At 39.6% G+C, this 15,065-nt stretch overlaps 1 protein-coding gene across 1 annotated transcript in view; it reads left to right on the top strand.

The window, feature by feature from the left end:
* PRMT9 (protein arginine methyltransferase 9) overlaps window positions 1–15,065 on the top strand; it is a 44,750-nt gene that overhangs the window by 24,089 nt on the left and 5,596 nt on the right. The gene's annotated exons all lie outside the window — the stretch shown is intronic.

The raw sequence follows: 15,065 nt of genomic DNA on the forward strand, positions 1-15,065 counted from the left end.
TCTAAGTATTGCTTTTCAGGACATGTGACTTTATGCCTTTCTCTTTGTGTGCATGTCATTACTCGTTGTTTTTGGTCTAAAGGAATCCCTGCTCTGTAGGTGTGAAGAAGAGAGCCTGCTTTGAGATTGGACTGTCTCTGTATGATATAGAGAATTAAGTAGAGATCTATAAGAACAGATAAGACATTCAGGGTAAATAAAGAAAAATCAAATCACATCTTAATAAGACGTATCTTTAAGAGATATATAATACACAGTTGATGATATGTTGGGAGAGCAGGGTGCTTCTTTAAAAAAAAATTTTTTTTAATGTTTATTTTGAGAGAGTGTGTGTGTGCATAAGTGGGGGAGAGGCAGAGAAAGAGGGAGAGGGAATCCCGAGCAGGCTTCACACTGTCAACACAGAACCTGACTCGGGGCTCAGTCTCACAAACAGTGAGATCATGACCTGAGCAGGTATCAAGAATCAGATGCTCATCCAACTGAGCCACCCAGGTGCCCTGAGCAGAGTGCTTCTTATGAACAATCCCAGTCCTCTTAGGTCTTAAAATCTTTATTTTATAGTACAAATACTTTATTAAAGTACAGTACTTTATTAAAGTATAGTACAAATACTTTATTATAGTACAAGTACTTTATTTTATAGTACAAATTTGGCTAAGCTTCAAAGTCCTTTGGTCATGCTGCTCAGATCTGAAAAGATGGCAATATTTAACATTTGGGGATCCAAATTTGAGTAAAATGAATGTTAACAGATTTTGAATTTTGTGGTATATATATGGGTTGTTTTGTAGTATAGGAAAAGCGGTGGGAATACAGACCAGATTGCAATAGCAAAGGCAGATTATCTATTGAAAAAAAAAACATTTGACAAAACCAGGAAAAAGTGTTTGATTCTATGGGTAATTATATTTTAGGTTCTATATACATTTTCTTTTGTTAACCAAACTCTTCTTATGGAGTAACAAATAAAAATCACCACTTTTTTTTTCTTCAAAACAGTTTTGTACATATCACAAATTATGGGGATACAGAGATTTGACACAAATACATACATACATGCACATAAAATTTTAAGCAGATATACTCGATAGTTTAGAACGTGGTGCTTAACCGACTTTTTTAAAATTTTTTAACATTTATTTATTTTTGAGACAGAGAGAGAGCATGAAGTGGGGGAGGGTCAGAGAGAGGGAGACACAGAATCTGAAACAGGCTCCAGGCTCTGAGCTGTCAGCACAGAGCCCGACGCGGGGCTTGAACTCACTGACCGCAAGATCATGACCTGAGCCAAAGTCGGCCGTTTAACCGACTGAGCCACCGAGACGCCCCAGAACATGGTGCTTAAAGGGTTCAGAGCTAGTCTCACACTTGTTAATGAATTCCTGAAGTAGTGAAATTTTCTTTTTTTTTTTTTTTTAATTTTTTTTTTTAACGTTTTATTTATTTTGGAGACAGAGAGAGACAGAGCATGAACGGGGCAGGGGCAGAGAGAGAGGGAGACACAGAATCGGAAGCAGGCTCCAGGCTCCGAGCCATCAGCCCAGAGCCTGACGAGGGGCTCGAACTCACGGACCGTGAGATCGTGACCTGAGCTGAAGTCGGACACTTAACCGACTGAGCCACCCAGGCGCCCCTAGTGAAATTTTCTATAAATCACAATATAGACTCTCATCCTCAGTTTTCCTCATCTGTAAAATGAGGGATATTGCATTAGCCACCTTGGAAGGAATTTCAGCTCTATGAATTTTTAAGACAAATGAAGTTTGACTTATTTAGAAAGACACTTTACCTAATGGTTTATTTTATCTTCAGTTTTAATTCTTTTTCAAATTTTTTTTATTGTGGTAAAATGCACATAACATAAAATTTACCATCTTAACTATCTTTAAATGTACAGTTTGGTGGTATTAAATATTTTCATAATGTTGTGCAACCATCATCACCTTCAATTATCCCCATAACTCTTTTCATCTTGTAAAACTGAAACCTTATGCACATTAAACAATAACTCCCCATTCCATCCTCTCCCCAGCAGCTAACAATCATGATTCTAGTCTCTGCTTCTATGAGTTTGACTACTCTTATGACCTCGTATGACTGGAACCATACTATATTTATATTTTTGTTACTGTCTTTATTTCACTTGGAATAATGTCCTCCAGGTTCATCCATGTTGTAGCATGTGTCAGAACTTCTTTTTTTTTTTTTTTAAGGCTGAATCATATTGCATTGTATGTATATATCACATTTTGCTTATTCATTCATTGATGGACACTTGAGTTACTTCCACCTTTTAGCTATTGTGAATAACAATAATAATGAACATGAGAATGCAAATATCTTTCAGACCCTGCTTGAAATTCTTTTGGGTATATACCCAGAAGTGGAATTGCTGGATCATATGGTAATTCTAGTTTTAATTTTTTGAGCAACTGCTATACTGTTTTCCACAGTTGATGTACAGTTTTATATTCCCATCAGCAGTACACAGGGTTTAAATCCTCACCAGCACTTGTTATTTTCTGTTTTTTTTTTTTTTTTTTTTTTTTTTTTTTTTTGTAGTAGCTATCCTACTGGGTGGGAGATGATGTCTTAATGTTTTGATTTGCATTTCCCTATTAATTAGTGTTGTTGAGCTTTTTAAAATAAGTGCTTATTGGCTGTCTTTATATCTTCTGTGGAAAAATGTCTTTTCAAGTTCTTTGCCAATTTTTGAGTCAGACTTTTTTTTTTTTGATTTTTAGGAATTCTCTATGTATTTGGATATTAATTCCTTATCAGATAATTTACAAATATTTTCTCCAATTCTGTGGGTTGGTTGCCTTTTTACTTTATTGAAAGTATCTTTTTGTTTTTTTAATGTTTATTTTTGAGAGGGGCAGGGAGGGGCAGAGAGAGAGAGGGAGACAGAGAATCTGAAGCGACTCCAGGTTCCATGCTGTCAGCACAGAGCCTGAAGTGGGGCTGGAACCCACAAATCACAAGATCATGACCTGAGCTGAAGTCAGATGCTTAACTGAGGTGCCCTGAAAGTGTCTTTTGATGTGCAGAAATTTAAATTTTTATACAGTCCACTTTTTTTTTTTTTTAATTTGTTGCCTGTGCTTTTGGTTTGATATCCAGGAAATTATTGTCAGATTCTGTGGCCTAAAACTATTCTCTCATGTTTTCTCTAAGAGTGTTTATAGTTTTAGGTCTTACATTTAGGTCTTTGATCCGTTTTAACTTAATTTTTGTATATGGTATATAGTTAGGGCCCAGCTTCACTCTTATGAGTGTGGATATCCAGTTTTCCAAACACTGTTAATAGAAAAGACTGTCTTTTCCACATCGAATGCTCTTGATACTCTTGGCAAAAATCATCTCACCGTATATGTCAAGGTTTATTTCTGAGCTCTTGAATTGTTTCATTGATCTACCTGTCTCCCTTTATGCCAGTACCATCCTGGTTTGATTACTGTAGCTTCATAATAAGTTTGTTTTTAAGTAATTCTTTTTTTATGTGGGAAACATTCAATTTAGCATCTAAACCATTTTTTAGTATACAGCTAAGTAGTACAAAGGTATTTTCACATTGTAACCAATAGGTCTCTAGAACTTTTTCATCTTGCAAAACTGAAACTTTATAACCATAAAACACTAATTCCCCTCACCCCGCAAGCCCTTGGCAACCACCTTTCTAATTTCTATTACTATTTTGTATTATTTTGAGTACTTTAGATACTTCATATGTGGAATCATATGGTATTTGTCTTATGTGACTGATATATTTCACCAGAATGTCCTTGAGGTTCACCCACGTTGTAACATGTAACAGGATTTCCTTCTTTTTAAACTGCATAATATTCCACTATATAAATATGCCATTAGCCATTCATCTATTGATGGACACTTGAGTTATTCTACCTTTTAGCTACTGTGAATAATCTCTGAGATTCTGCTTTCAGTTGATTTTTTTTTTTTAAGTTTATTTATCTTTGAGAGAGAGAGGAAGAGTGCAAGTAGGGGAGGGACAGAGAGAGGGGGAGAGAGAGAGAGAATCCCAAGCAGGGATGCCGGGCTGGAACTCACAAACCATGAGATCATGACCTGAGCCGAAATCCAGAGTCTGATGCTCAACCAGCTGAACCACCCAGGCGCCCCTGCTTTCAGTTCTTTTGATATATATCCAGAGGTGCAATTAACTGAGTCATATGGTAATTCTATTTTTAATTTTTTGAGGAATCTCCAGAATCTTTTTTATAATGGCTGTACCATTTTACATTTCTGTCAGCAGTGCACAAGGATTCCAGTTTCTCCACATCTTTACCAACATTTGTTTATTTTCTGTTCTTTTGATAGTAGACATCCTAATGGGTGTAGGCTCATGTTTTATGGCTTGATTTGCATTTCTCTTGTGATTAGTGATATTGAGCATTTTTGCATATTGTTGTTGGTCATTTTTATATCTTCTTTCAAGAACTGCCTATTGAAGTCCATTGCCCATTTTTTAATCGGATTTTTGCTGTAGTTGAGTTATAGGAGTTTGTTATATATCCTGGATGTTAACCCCTTATGAGATACATGATTTACTGATATTTTCTCTCATTTCATAGGTTGCCTTTTCACTCTGTTGATTGTGTCCTTTAGGCCTTTGATGTGCAGAATTTTTTAAGTTTGATGTAGTCTCATTTGTCTGTTTTCGAATTTGATCATTATGTCTGGTCAAGTCTCTGTTGAATCCCACTAGTAAAATGTTCAATTCAGTTATTTTTCAGCTCACAATTTGTTTGGTTCTTTTTTATAGTTTCTATGTCTTTGTTGATATTCTCTATTTATGCATCATTTTCTGCATTTCATTTATTTGAGCATCCTAATGATAGTTAATTTTAATTCTTGTATCTGTTTCATTAGGGTCAATTTCTGGATATTTAATGTCCTTTGATTAGGCCATGTTTCCGTGTTTGTATGCCACGTTAACTTTTGTTAGGACTTGAGCTTTTAGAAGAACGCCTCATCTCTCTCAGTTTTTGTACAGGGAGGCTTTGTACAGGGAGGACCTTTACCATTCAGCCTGACTAGAGATTCTGAAGACCTCGCAAGCCTTTTCTGGGCATGTAGCTTCTTTGGGGCTTTTGTGTGTCAGCTAGTTGAAGTCTTGCTGGTTTCTCCTCAGGATCTCCCCTAGTATCGGTCTGAAGTACTGCAGCTCCCTTGGTGCTATAGCAAGTCATAGTACCAGAGCTCACCCTGATGACTGTCTGTGGAACTGCAGACTCTCTGGTCTTTAATCCAAGTGATCACCTTTGTAATCTACCAGAGGGCCCCAGCCTGGCGCCCATTTTTTGTCACTTAGATTTCATGTGAGACAGAAACCAGTTCCTTGGGCAGCACTCCCAAAAGTCATAGTGTTGGATGTACGTTCCATTTATTCTGTTTCTCTCCCCAACAAGAAGCTGGGAATTGGGGGTTGTCTCTTGATTGTACTGTGCTGTAGCTGGGGACTGTGGCAAGTAAATGTGATACACTTTCCCATCACCTTCCATATAATTCTTTCTGGCCGTGTACTGGCTTGGAGTGCAGGAACCGCTTAACTAGTTTCTAGGTATCTCACAGAAACAGTTTAGTCTGTGTGTTTTTTAGGTTTTTTTTGTTTTGTTTTTTTCATGTTTATTTCTGAGAGAGACAGAGAGCTCAGGTGGGGGAGGGGCAGAGAGAAAGGGAGACAGAGAATCTCAAGCAGGCTCCACACTACCAATGTAGAGCCCAAGGTGGGGCTCGAACTCAGAAGTTGTAGGATCGTGACCTGAGCTGAAACCAAGAGTCAGATGCTTAACTGACTGAGCCACCCAAGTGCCCCTAGTCTGTGCAGTTTTGGGTAAGTAAGTGTCTTTGTGGGAAGAGGTGAATCTGAGGCTTCCTTTTCCACCATTTTATTTATATGGTCATTCTCCCTGTACTTTGTAGTAAGTTTTGAAATCAGGAAGTATAAAACTTCCAACTTTGTTCTTTTTCAAGATTGTTTTGGCTATTCTGGATCCCTTGAAATTCCATATAATTTTAGGATGGGGTTTTCTGTTTTTTTTTTTTTCAACGTTTATTTATTTTTGGGACAGAGAGAGACAGCATGAACGGGGGAGGGGCAGAGAGAGAGGGAGACACAGAATCAGAAACAGGCTCCAGGCTCTGAGCCATCAGCCCAGAGCCCCACGCGGGGCTCGAACTCACGGACCGCGAGATCGTGACCTGGCTGAAGTCGGACGCTTAACCGACTGCGCCAGGATGGGGTTTTCTATTTTGGTAAAAAATGCTGTTGGGATTTGAAAGGGACTGCATTAAATCTATATAGCTCACTTTGGGTAGCTCACTTTGGGTAGCAACAGTATTTTCTTCTAGTCCATGAATGTGGGATGTCTTTTGATTTATTTCTGTCTTCTTTAATTTCTTCCAGCAATGTTTATAGTTTTCAGTTTACAAGTCTTTTCCACCTGCTTGGTTAAGTTTATTCCTAAGTACTTTATTACTTTGACGCTATAGAAAGTGAAATTGTTTCCTAAATTTCCTTTTTGGGTTGTTCATATTAATTGCAGAAATACCACTAATTTGTGTGTGTTGGTTTTATGTCCTGCAACTTTGCTGAATTAATTAGTTGTAATATTTTTATGTGGAATCTTCAGAGGCTTTTACATATATGATAATGTTGTTTATGCACAGAGATAGTTTTACTTCTTCATTTCCAGCTTTGATGCCCTTTATTCTTCTTGCCTGATTGCTTCACCTAGGACTTACAGTGACTACATTGAATAGAAGTAATGAAAGTGGGTGTCCTTTTCTTGTTCCTGATCTTTAGTGGAAAAGCGTTCAGTCAGTCACATTTTATTTAAATGTAACCTTTAAAGGATTTTTATTTTTTTTTTAAGAAATTTATTGACAAATTGGTTTCCATACAACACCCAGTGCTCGTCCCAAAAGGTGCCCTCCTCAATACCCATCACCCACCCTCTCCTCCCTCCCACCCCCCATCAACCCTCAGTTTGTTCTCAGTTTTTAACAGTCTCTTATGCTTTGGCTCTCTCCTATTCTAACCTCTTTTTTTTTTTTTTCCTTCCCCTCCCCCATAGGTTCCTGTTAAGTTTCTCAGGATCCACATAAGAGTGAAACCATATGGTATCTGTCTTTCTCTGTATGGCTTATTTCACTTAGCATCACACTCTCCAGTTCCATCCACGTTGCTACAAAAGGCCATATTTCATTTTTTCTCATTGCCACGTAATATTCCATTGTGTATATAAACCACAATTTCTTTATCCATTCATCAGTTGATGGACATTTAGGCTCTTTCCATGATTTGGCTATTGTTGAGAGTGCTGCTATGAACATTGGGGTACAAGTGGCCCTATGCATCAGTACTCCTGTATCCCTTGGATAAATTCCTAGCAGTGCTATTGCTGGGTCATAGGGTAGGTCTATTTTTAATTTTCTGAGGAACCTCCACACTGCTTTCCAGAGCGGCTGCACCAGTTTGCATTCCCACCAACAGTGCAACAGGGTTCCCGTTTCTCCACATCCTCTCCAGCATCTATAGTCTCCTGATTTGTTCATTTTGGCCACTCTGACTGGCGTGAGGTGATACCTGAGTGTGGTTTTGATTTGTATTTCCCTGATAAGGAGCGACGCTGAACATCTTTTCATGTGCCTGTTGGCCATCCGGATGTCTTCTTTAGAGAAGTGTCTATTCATGTTTTCTGCCCATTTCTTCACTGGGTTATTTGTTTTTTGGGTGTGGAGTTTGATGAGCTCTTTATAGATTTTGGATACTAGCCCTTTGTCTGATATGTCATTTGCGAATATTTTTTCCCATTCCGTTGGTTGCCTTTTAGTTTTGTTGGTTGTTTCCTTTGCTGTGCAGAAGCTTTTTATCTTCATAAGGTCCCAGTAATTCACTTTTGCTTTTAATTCCCTTGCCTTTGGGGATGTGTCGAGTAAGAGATTGCTACGGCTGAGGTCAGAGAGGTCTTTTCTTGCTTTCTCCTCTAAGGTTTTGATGGTTTCCTGTCTCACATTTAGGTCCTTTATCCATTTTGAGTTTATTTTTGTGAATGGTGTGACAAAGTGGTCTAGTTTCAACCTTCTGCATGTTGCTGTCGAGTTCTCCCAGCACCATTTGTTAAAGAGGCTGTCTTTTTTCCATTGGATGTTCTTTCCTGCTTTGTCAAAGATGAGTTGGCCATACGTTTGTGGGTCTAGTTCTGGGGTTTCTATTCTATTCCATTGGTCTATGTGTCTGTTTTTATGCCAATACCATGCTGTCTTGATGATGACAGCTTTGTAGTAGAGGCTAAAGTCTGGGATTGTGAGGCCTCCTGCTTTGGTCTTCTTCTTCAAAATCCCTTTGGCTATTTGGGGCCTTTTGTGGGTCCATATGAATTTTAGGATTGCTTGTTCTAGTTTCGAGAAGAATGCTGGTGCAATTTTGATTGGGATTGCATTGAATGTGTAGATAGCTTTGGGTAGTATTGACATTTTGACAATATTTATTTTTCCAATCCATGAGCAGGGAATGTCTTTCCATTTCTTTAAATCTTCTTCAATTTCCTTCATAAGCTTTCTGTAGTTTTCAGCATACAGATCCTTTACATCTTTGGTTAGATTTATTCCTAGGTATTTTATGCTTCTTGGTGCAATTGTGAATGGGATCAGTTTCTTTATTTGTCTTTCTGTTGCTTCATTGTTAGTGTATAAGAATGCAACTGATTTCTGTACATTGATTTTGTATCCTGCAACTTTGCTGAATTCCTGTATCAGTTCTAGCAGACTTTTGGTGGAGTCTATCGGATTTTCCATGTATAATATCATGTCATCTGCAAAAAGCGAAAGCTTGACTTCATCTTTGCCAATTTTGATGCCTTTGATTTCCTTTTGTTGTCTGATTGCTGATGCTAGAACTTCCAGCACTATGTTAAACAGCAGCGGTGAGAGTGGGCATCCCTGTCGTGTTCCTGATCTCAGGGAAAAAGCTCTCAGTTTTTCCCCGTTGAGGATGATGTTAGCTGTGGGCTTTTCATAAATGGCTTTTATCATCTTTAAGTATGTTCCTTCTATCCCGACTTTCTCAAGGGTTTTTATTAAGAAAGGGTGCTGGATTTTGTCGAAGGCCTTTTCTGCATCGATTGACAGGATCATATGGTTCTTCTCTCTTTTTTTGTTAATGTGATGTATCACGTTGATCGATTTGCGAATGTTGAACCAGCCCTGCATCCCAGGAATGAATCCCACTTGATCATGGTGAATAATTCTTTTTATATGCCGTTGAATTCGATTTGCTAGTATCTTATTGAGAATTTTTGCATCCATATTCATCAGGGATATTGGCCTGTAGTTCTCTTTTTTTACTGGGTCTCTGTCTGGTTTAGGAATCAAAGTAATACTGGCTTCATAGAATGAGTCTGGAAGTTTTCCTTCCCTTTCTATTTCTTGGAATAGCTTGAGAAGGATAGGTATTATCTCTGCTTTAAACGTCTGGTAGAACTCCCCTGGGAAGCCATCTGGTCCTGGACTCTTATTTGTTGGGAGATTTTTGATAACCGATTCAATTTCTTTGCTGGTTATGGGTCTGTTCAAGCTTTCTATGTCCTCCTGATTGAGTTTTGGAAGAGTGTGGGTGTTCAGGAATTTGTCCATTTCTTCCAGGTTGTCCAATTTGTTGGCATATAGTTTTTCATAGTATTCCCTGATAATTGTTTGTATCTCTGAGGGATTGGTTGTAATAATTCCATTTTCATTCATGATTTTATCTATTTGGGTCATCTCCCTTTTCTTTTTGAGAAGCCTGGCTAGAGGTTTGTCAATTTTGTTTATTTTTTCAAAAAACCAACTCTTGGTTTCGTTGATCTGCTCTACAGTTTTTTTAGTTTCTATATTGTTTATTTCTGCTCTGATCTTTATTATTTCTCTTCTTCTGCTGGGTTTAGGCTGCCTTTGCTGTTCTGCTTCTAGTTCCTTTAGGGGTGCTGTTAGATTTTGTATTTGGGCTTTTTCTTGTTTCTTGAGATAGGCCTGGATTGCAATGTATTTTCCTCTCAGGACTGCCTTTGCTGCGTCCCAAAGCGTTTGGATTGTTGTATTTTCATTTTCGTTTGTTTCCATATATTTTTTAATTTCTTCTCTAATTGCCTGGTTGACCCACTCATTCGTTAGTAGGGTGTTGTTTAACCTCCATGCTTTTGGAGGTTTTCCAGACTTTTTTCTGTGGTTGATTTCAAGCTTCATAGCATTGTGGTCTGAAAGTATGCATGGTATAATTTCAATTCTTGTAAACTTATGAAGGGCTGTTTTGTGGCCCAGTATATGATCTATCTTGGAGAATGTTCCATGTGCACTCGAGAAGAAAGTATATTCTGTTGCTTTGGGATGCAGAGTTCTAAATATATCTGTCAAGTCCATCTGATCCAATGTCTCATTCAGGGCCCTTGTTTCTTTATTGACCGTGTGTCTAGATGATCTATCCATTTCTGTAAGTGGGGTGTTAAAGTCCCCTGCAATTACCACATTCTTATCAATAAGGTTGCTTATGTTTATGAGTAATTGTTTTATATATTTGGGGGCTCCGGTATTCGGCGCATAGACATTTATAATTGTTAGCTCTTCCTGATGGATAGACCCTGTAACTATTATATAATGTCCTTCTTCATCTCTTGTTACCGCCTTTAATTTAAAGTCTAGTTTGTCTGATATAAGTATGGCTACTCCAGCTTTCTTTTGGCTTCCAGTCGCATGATAAATAGTTCTCCATCCCCTCACTCTCAATCTAAAGGTGTCCTCAGGTCTAAAGTGAGTCTCTTGTAGACAGCAAATAGATGGGTCTTGTTTTTTTATCCATTCTGATACCCTATGTCTTTTGGTTGGCGCATTTAATCCATTTACATTCAGTGTTATTATAGAAAGATACGGGTTTAGAGTCATTGTGATGTCTGTACATTTTATGCTTGTAGTGATGTCTCCGGGACTTTGTCTCACAGGGTCCCCCTTAGGATCTCTTGTAGGGCTGGTTTAGTGGTGACAAATTCCTTCAGTTTTTGTTTGTTTGGGAAGACCTTTATCTCTCCTTCTCTTCTAAATGACAGACTTGCTGGATAAAGGATTCTTGGCTGCATATTTTTTCTGTCTAGCACCCTGAAAATCTCGTGCCAATTCTTTCTGGCCTGCCAAGTTTCAAAAGAGAGATCAGTCACGAGTCTTATAGGTCTCCCTTTATATGTGAGGGCACGTTTACCCCTTGCTGCTTTCAGAATTTTCTCTTTATCCTTGTATTTTGCCAGTTTCACTATGATATGTCGTGCAGAAGATCGATTCAAGTTACGTCTGAAGGGAGTTCTCTGTGCCTCTTGGATTTCAATGCCTTTTTCCTTCCCCAGTTCAGGGAAGTTCTCAGCTATTATTTCTTCAAGTACCCCTTCAGCACCTTTCCCTCTCTCTTCCTCCTCTGGGATACCAATTATACGTATATTATTTCTTTTTAGTGTATCACTTAGTTCTCTAATTTTCCCCTCATACTCCTGGATTTTTTTCTCTCTCTTTTTCTCAGCTTCCTCTTTTTCCATAACTTTATCTTCTAGTTCACCTATTCTCTCCTCTGCCTCTTCAAGCCGAGCTGTGGTGGTTTCCATTTTGTTATGCATTTCGTTTAAAGCGTTTTTCAGCTCCTCGTGACTGTTCCTTAGTCCCTTGATCTCTGTAGCAAGAGATTCTCTGCTGTCCTGTATACTATTTTCAAGCCCAGCGATTAATTTTATGACTATTATTCTAAATTCACTTTCTGTTATATTATTTAAATCCTTTTTGATCAGCTCATTAGCTGTTGTTATTTCCTGGAGATTCTTCTGAGGGGAATTCTTCCGCTTGATCATTTTGGATAGTCCCTGGCGTGGTGAGGACCTGCAGGTCACTTCCCCTGTGCTGTGGTGTATAACTGGAGTTGGTGGGCGGGGCCGCAGTCAGACCTGATGTCTGCCCCCAGCCCACCGATGGGGCCACAGTCAGACTGGTGTGTGCCTTCTCTTCCCCTCTCCTAGGGGCGGGATTCACTGTGGGGTGGTGTGGCTCGTCTGGGCTACTTGCACCCTGCCAGGCTTGTGATGCTGGGGATCTGGCGTATTAGCTGGGGTGGGTAGGCAAGGTGCACAGGGGCAGGAGGGGCAGGCTTAGATCGCTTCTCCTTAGGTGATCCACTTCAGGAGGGGCCCTGTGGCAGCGGGAGGGAGTCAGATCCGCTGCCGGAGGTTTGGCTCCGCAGAAGCGCAGAGTTGGGTGTTTGCGTGGAGCGAGCAAGTTCCCTGGCAGGAACCGGTTCCCTTTGGGATTTCCGCTGGGGGATGGGCGGGGGAGATGGCGCTGGCGAGCGCCTTTGTTCCCCACCAAACAGCTCTGTTGTCAGGGGGCTCAGCAGCTCTCCCTCCCTTTGTCCTCCAGCCTTCCCGCTTTCCGAGCAGAGCTGTTAACTTATGACCTCCCAGACGCTAAGTCGCGCTTGTTGTGGGAACACAGTCCGTCAGGTCCCTTCGCTTTTGCAAGCCAGACTCGGGGGCTCTGCTTGGCCGGCGAGCCGCCCCTCCACCCCGGCTCCCTCCCGCCAGTCCGTGGAGCGCGCACCGCCTCGCCGCCCTTCCTACCCTCTTCCGTGGGCCTCTTGTCTGCGTTTGGCTCCGGCGACTCCGTTCTGCTAATCCTCTGGCGGTTTTCTGGGTTATTTAGGCAGGTGTAGATGGAATCTAAGTGATCAGCAGGACGTGCAGTGAGCCCAGCGTCCTCCTAAGCCGCCATCTTGCTCTCTCCTAAAGGATTTTTAGAAAGCATGTTTGGTTATAAAAACAATTGAGCAGTGTGTTCTGTCTGAATGATTAGTTATATTAGTGGGAAACATCTTATATAAAGCTACCAACTCCTTTTCCTGGTGTTTCTTAGTTGGGGCGGGTGTCCTATTGGAAGTTTGGGTGGGACAGTTTTGGTTTAATTTTCTTATATAGGATTGTCCTATGGATTGCAGAATGTTTGGCACCTCTGGTCACTAAATGCTAGTAGTGCCCATGATTATTGTTTTAACCAGTGTTCCCTCCCCTCCAAATACCTACCTCCTGAGTAACAGTGAAGAACCGGTGCTTCTTTCCTTCAGCCCAAGCTATTGTTCAATCTCCTTACCTGAATGGGTGGGCTTATCTTGGTTCTGGGGACAGAGGTATGCAGATACTTCTCACACAGGCCTCCTGCGTGGTCAGTGTTTAACAGAGGGGAGGTCTCATGACTGTTGAAAGAGGGTGAAGTTATATCTGGGATAAGGGCATCTGTCTCACTAGAACTCCTCTGAGCACCCCCAAATAAGGCAAGGGAAAATGAGCCATTTCACAGACTTAAATATTCAGTTTCTAGCTACCTTTCTTTGTAGTCATTGTTTTAAAATCTTCATTCTTAGACTTTGCTCAGTCATACTAGATTAAAATACAGGAAGAAGTTTAAAAGCTTGGTACTTTTTTTTTTTTAAATTTAAAACGCATTTAAAAACATCTTGTGTTGGGTCACAAGGAAACTGAAGAGTTTCTTCAGAATTTTTGTCATTTATGGTTAGACTTTTGAGTTGGAACGTATTTTCTCACTGCTGAAGGCACAGATGGTTCAGAAGTATTATTTGACTTTGCAGAGGGTCCATCGAGGAGTCTGGCAGCTGCAGTGGTATAAGTGACAACAAAACAGTGTCAGTAAAGCTAAGCAGAGTTTCAAGGCAATTACTCTTTTATCTAAACATAACTAAGGAGCATTCCTGTTAGTGACAGTAATATTGAGTTAAGGATTTGTGTGACATTTTATTTATTTATATTAAAAATTTTTTAATGTTTATTTACTTTTGAGAGAAAGAGAGAGAGAGAGAGAGAGAGAGAGAGAGAGAGAGAGAGGCAGAGAGAGGGAGGCAGAGAGAGGTAGAGAGAGAGGGAGACACAGAATCTGAAGTAGGCTCCAGGCTCAGAGCTGTCAGCACAGAGCCCGATGCGAGACTCGAACTCACAAACTGTGAGATCGTGACCTGAGCCGAAGTTGGACGCTTAACCAACTGAGCCACCCGGGTGCCCCATTGTATAACATTTTAGATTAAAATAGTATGACCATAGTCTTTTAAAATAATTATCATATACTGCCTTTGTGTATAGTATTTATCTCTAGCACAGTTGTTAGTACTCTAGTCAGCCTGTTCTGACTTTTTAGGGTTCAGAAGATAAAATTTTGATATTTTGTTTAGTCTAATTTTCTGAAATGATTTGATGTAATGCCCTCCCTTCCTTTTCCCCATAGATTTTTATGGTTAGAAGGTTGACTTCTAACCCTATGTGCTTTTTCAGCTTGCAAATTTCATAGGACAGTACCCTCTTGTGGTTACTGGGGATGGAGGGAATTTAGTCAAGAGCATAAAGCTCTGTGGCTGGTCTGTCATTTGAGAAATTGTGATCTTAAGAGTGATTATATCTGGCTCTATTTAAATGGATCACAATTAGAGATAACTTCATCATTTTTTCAGAAAAATTAGTGCCATGAATTATCAGGAATAAACCTGATCCATTTGAGCAAAACAGGTAGATTTCTCCAGTTTTTTAGGAAGACACATTTTTTTCTGGTTTGGTAAAGACATAGACAGGAATTTTGTTAAGAGCTGTGTAATTTTATTAATTATAGAGATTAATTTCTACTAGACTTTACCTAAAATACTAGAAGTTGATAGGAAAGCAATAATAAAAATGAGCAAAGTACTGTGAAGTCCTTTTTTAGGCTGATCTATATAATATGTAGGACTTACTACAATGTAAATGATGATGTACTTATATTTATTCACTGAAGAGAGATTGTCTTGGTTTAGGATCATGACTTGTCTCAGTCTAATGGCATTATACTTAGGAATCCTCTCTAACTTCCCTTGCTGATTCCATGTTCATCAAATGACCCAGTTATGACTTGGCTTCCAATGACCTAATCTTTAGGGAGAGCTGTTACAAGAGCAGTCTGTTTACTTATCATAAAGTTTTCCATCAACTTTTTATTTTGAA

Source organism: Prionailurus bengalensis, chromosome B1 (assembly GCF_016509475.1).
Source record: "Prionailurus bengalensis isolate Pbe53 chromosome B1, Fcat_Pben_1.1_paternal_pri, whole genome shotgun sequence".
Lineage (NCBI taxonomy): Eukaryota > Metazoa > Chordata > Mammalia > Carnivora > Felidae > Prionailurus > Prionailurus bengalensis.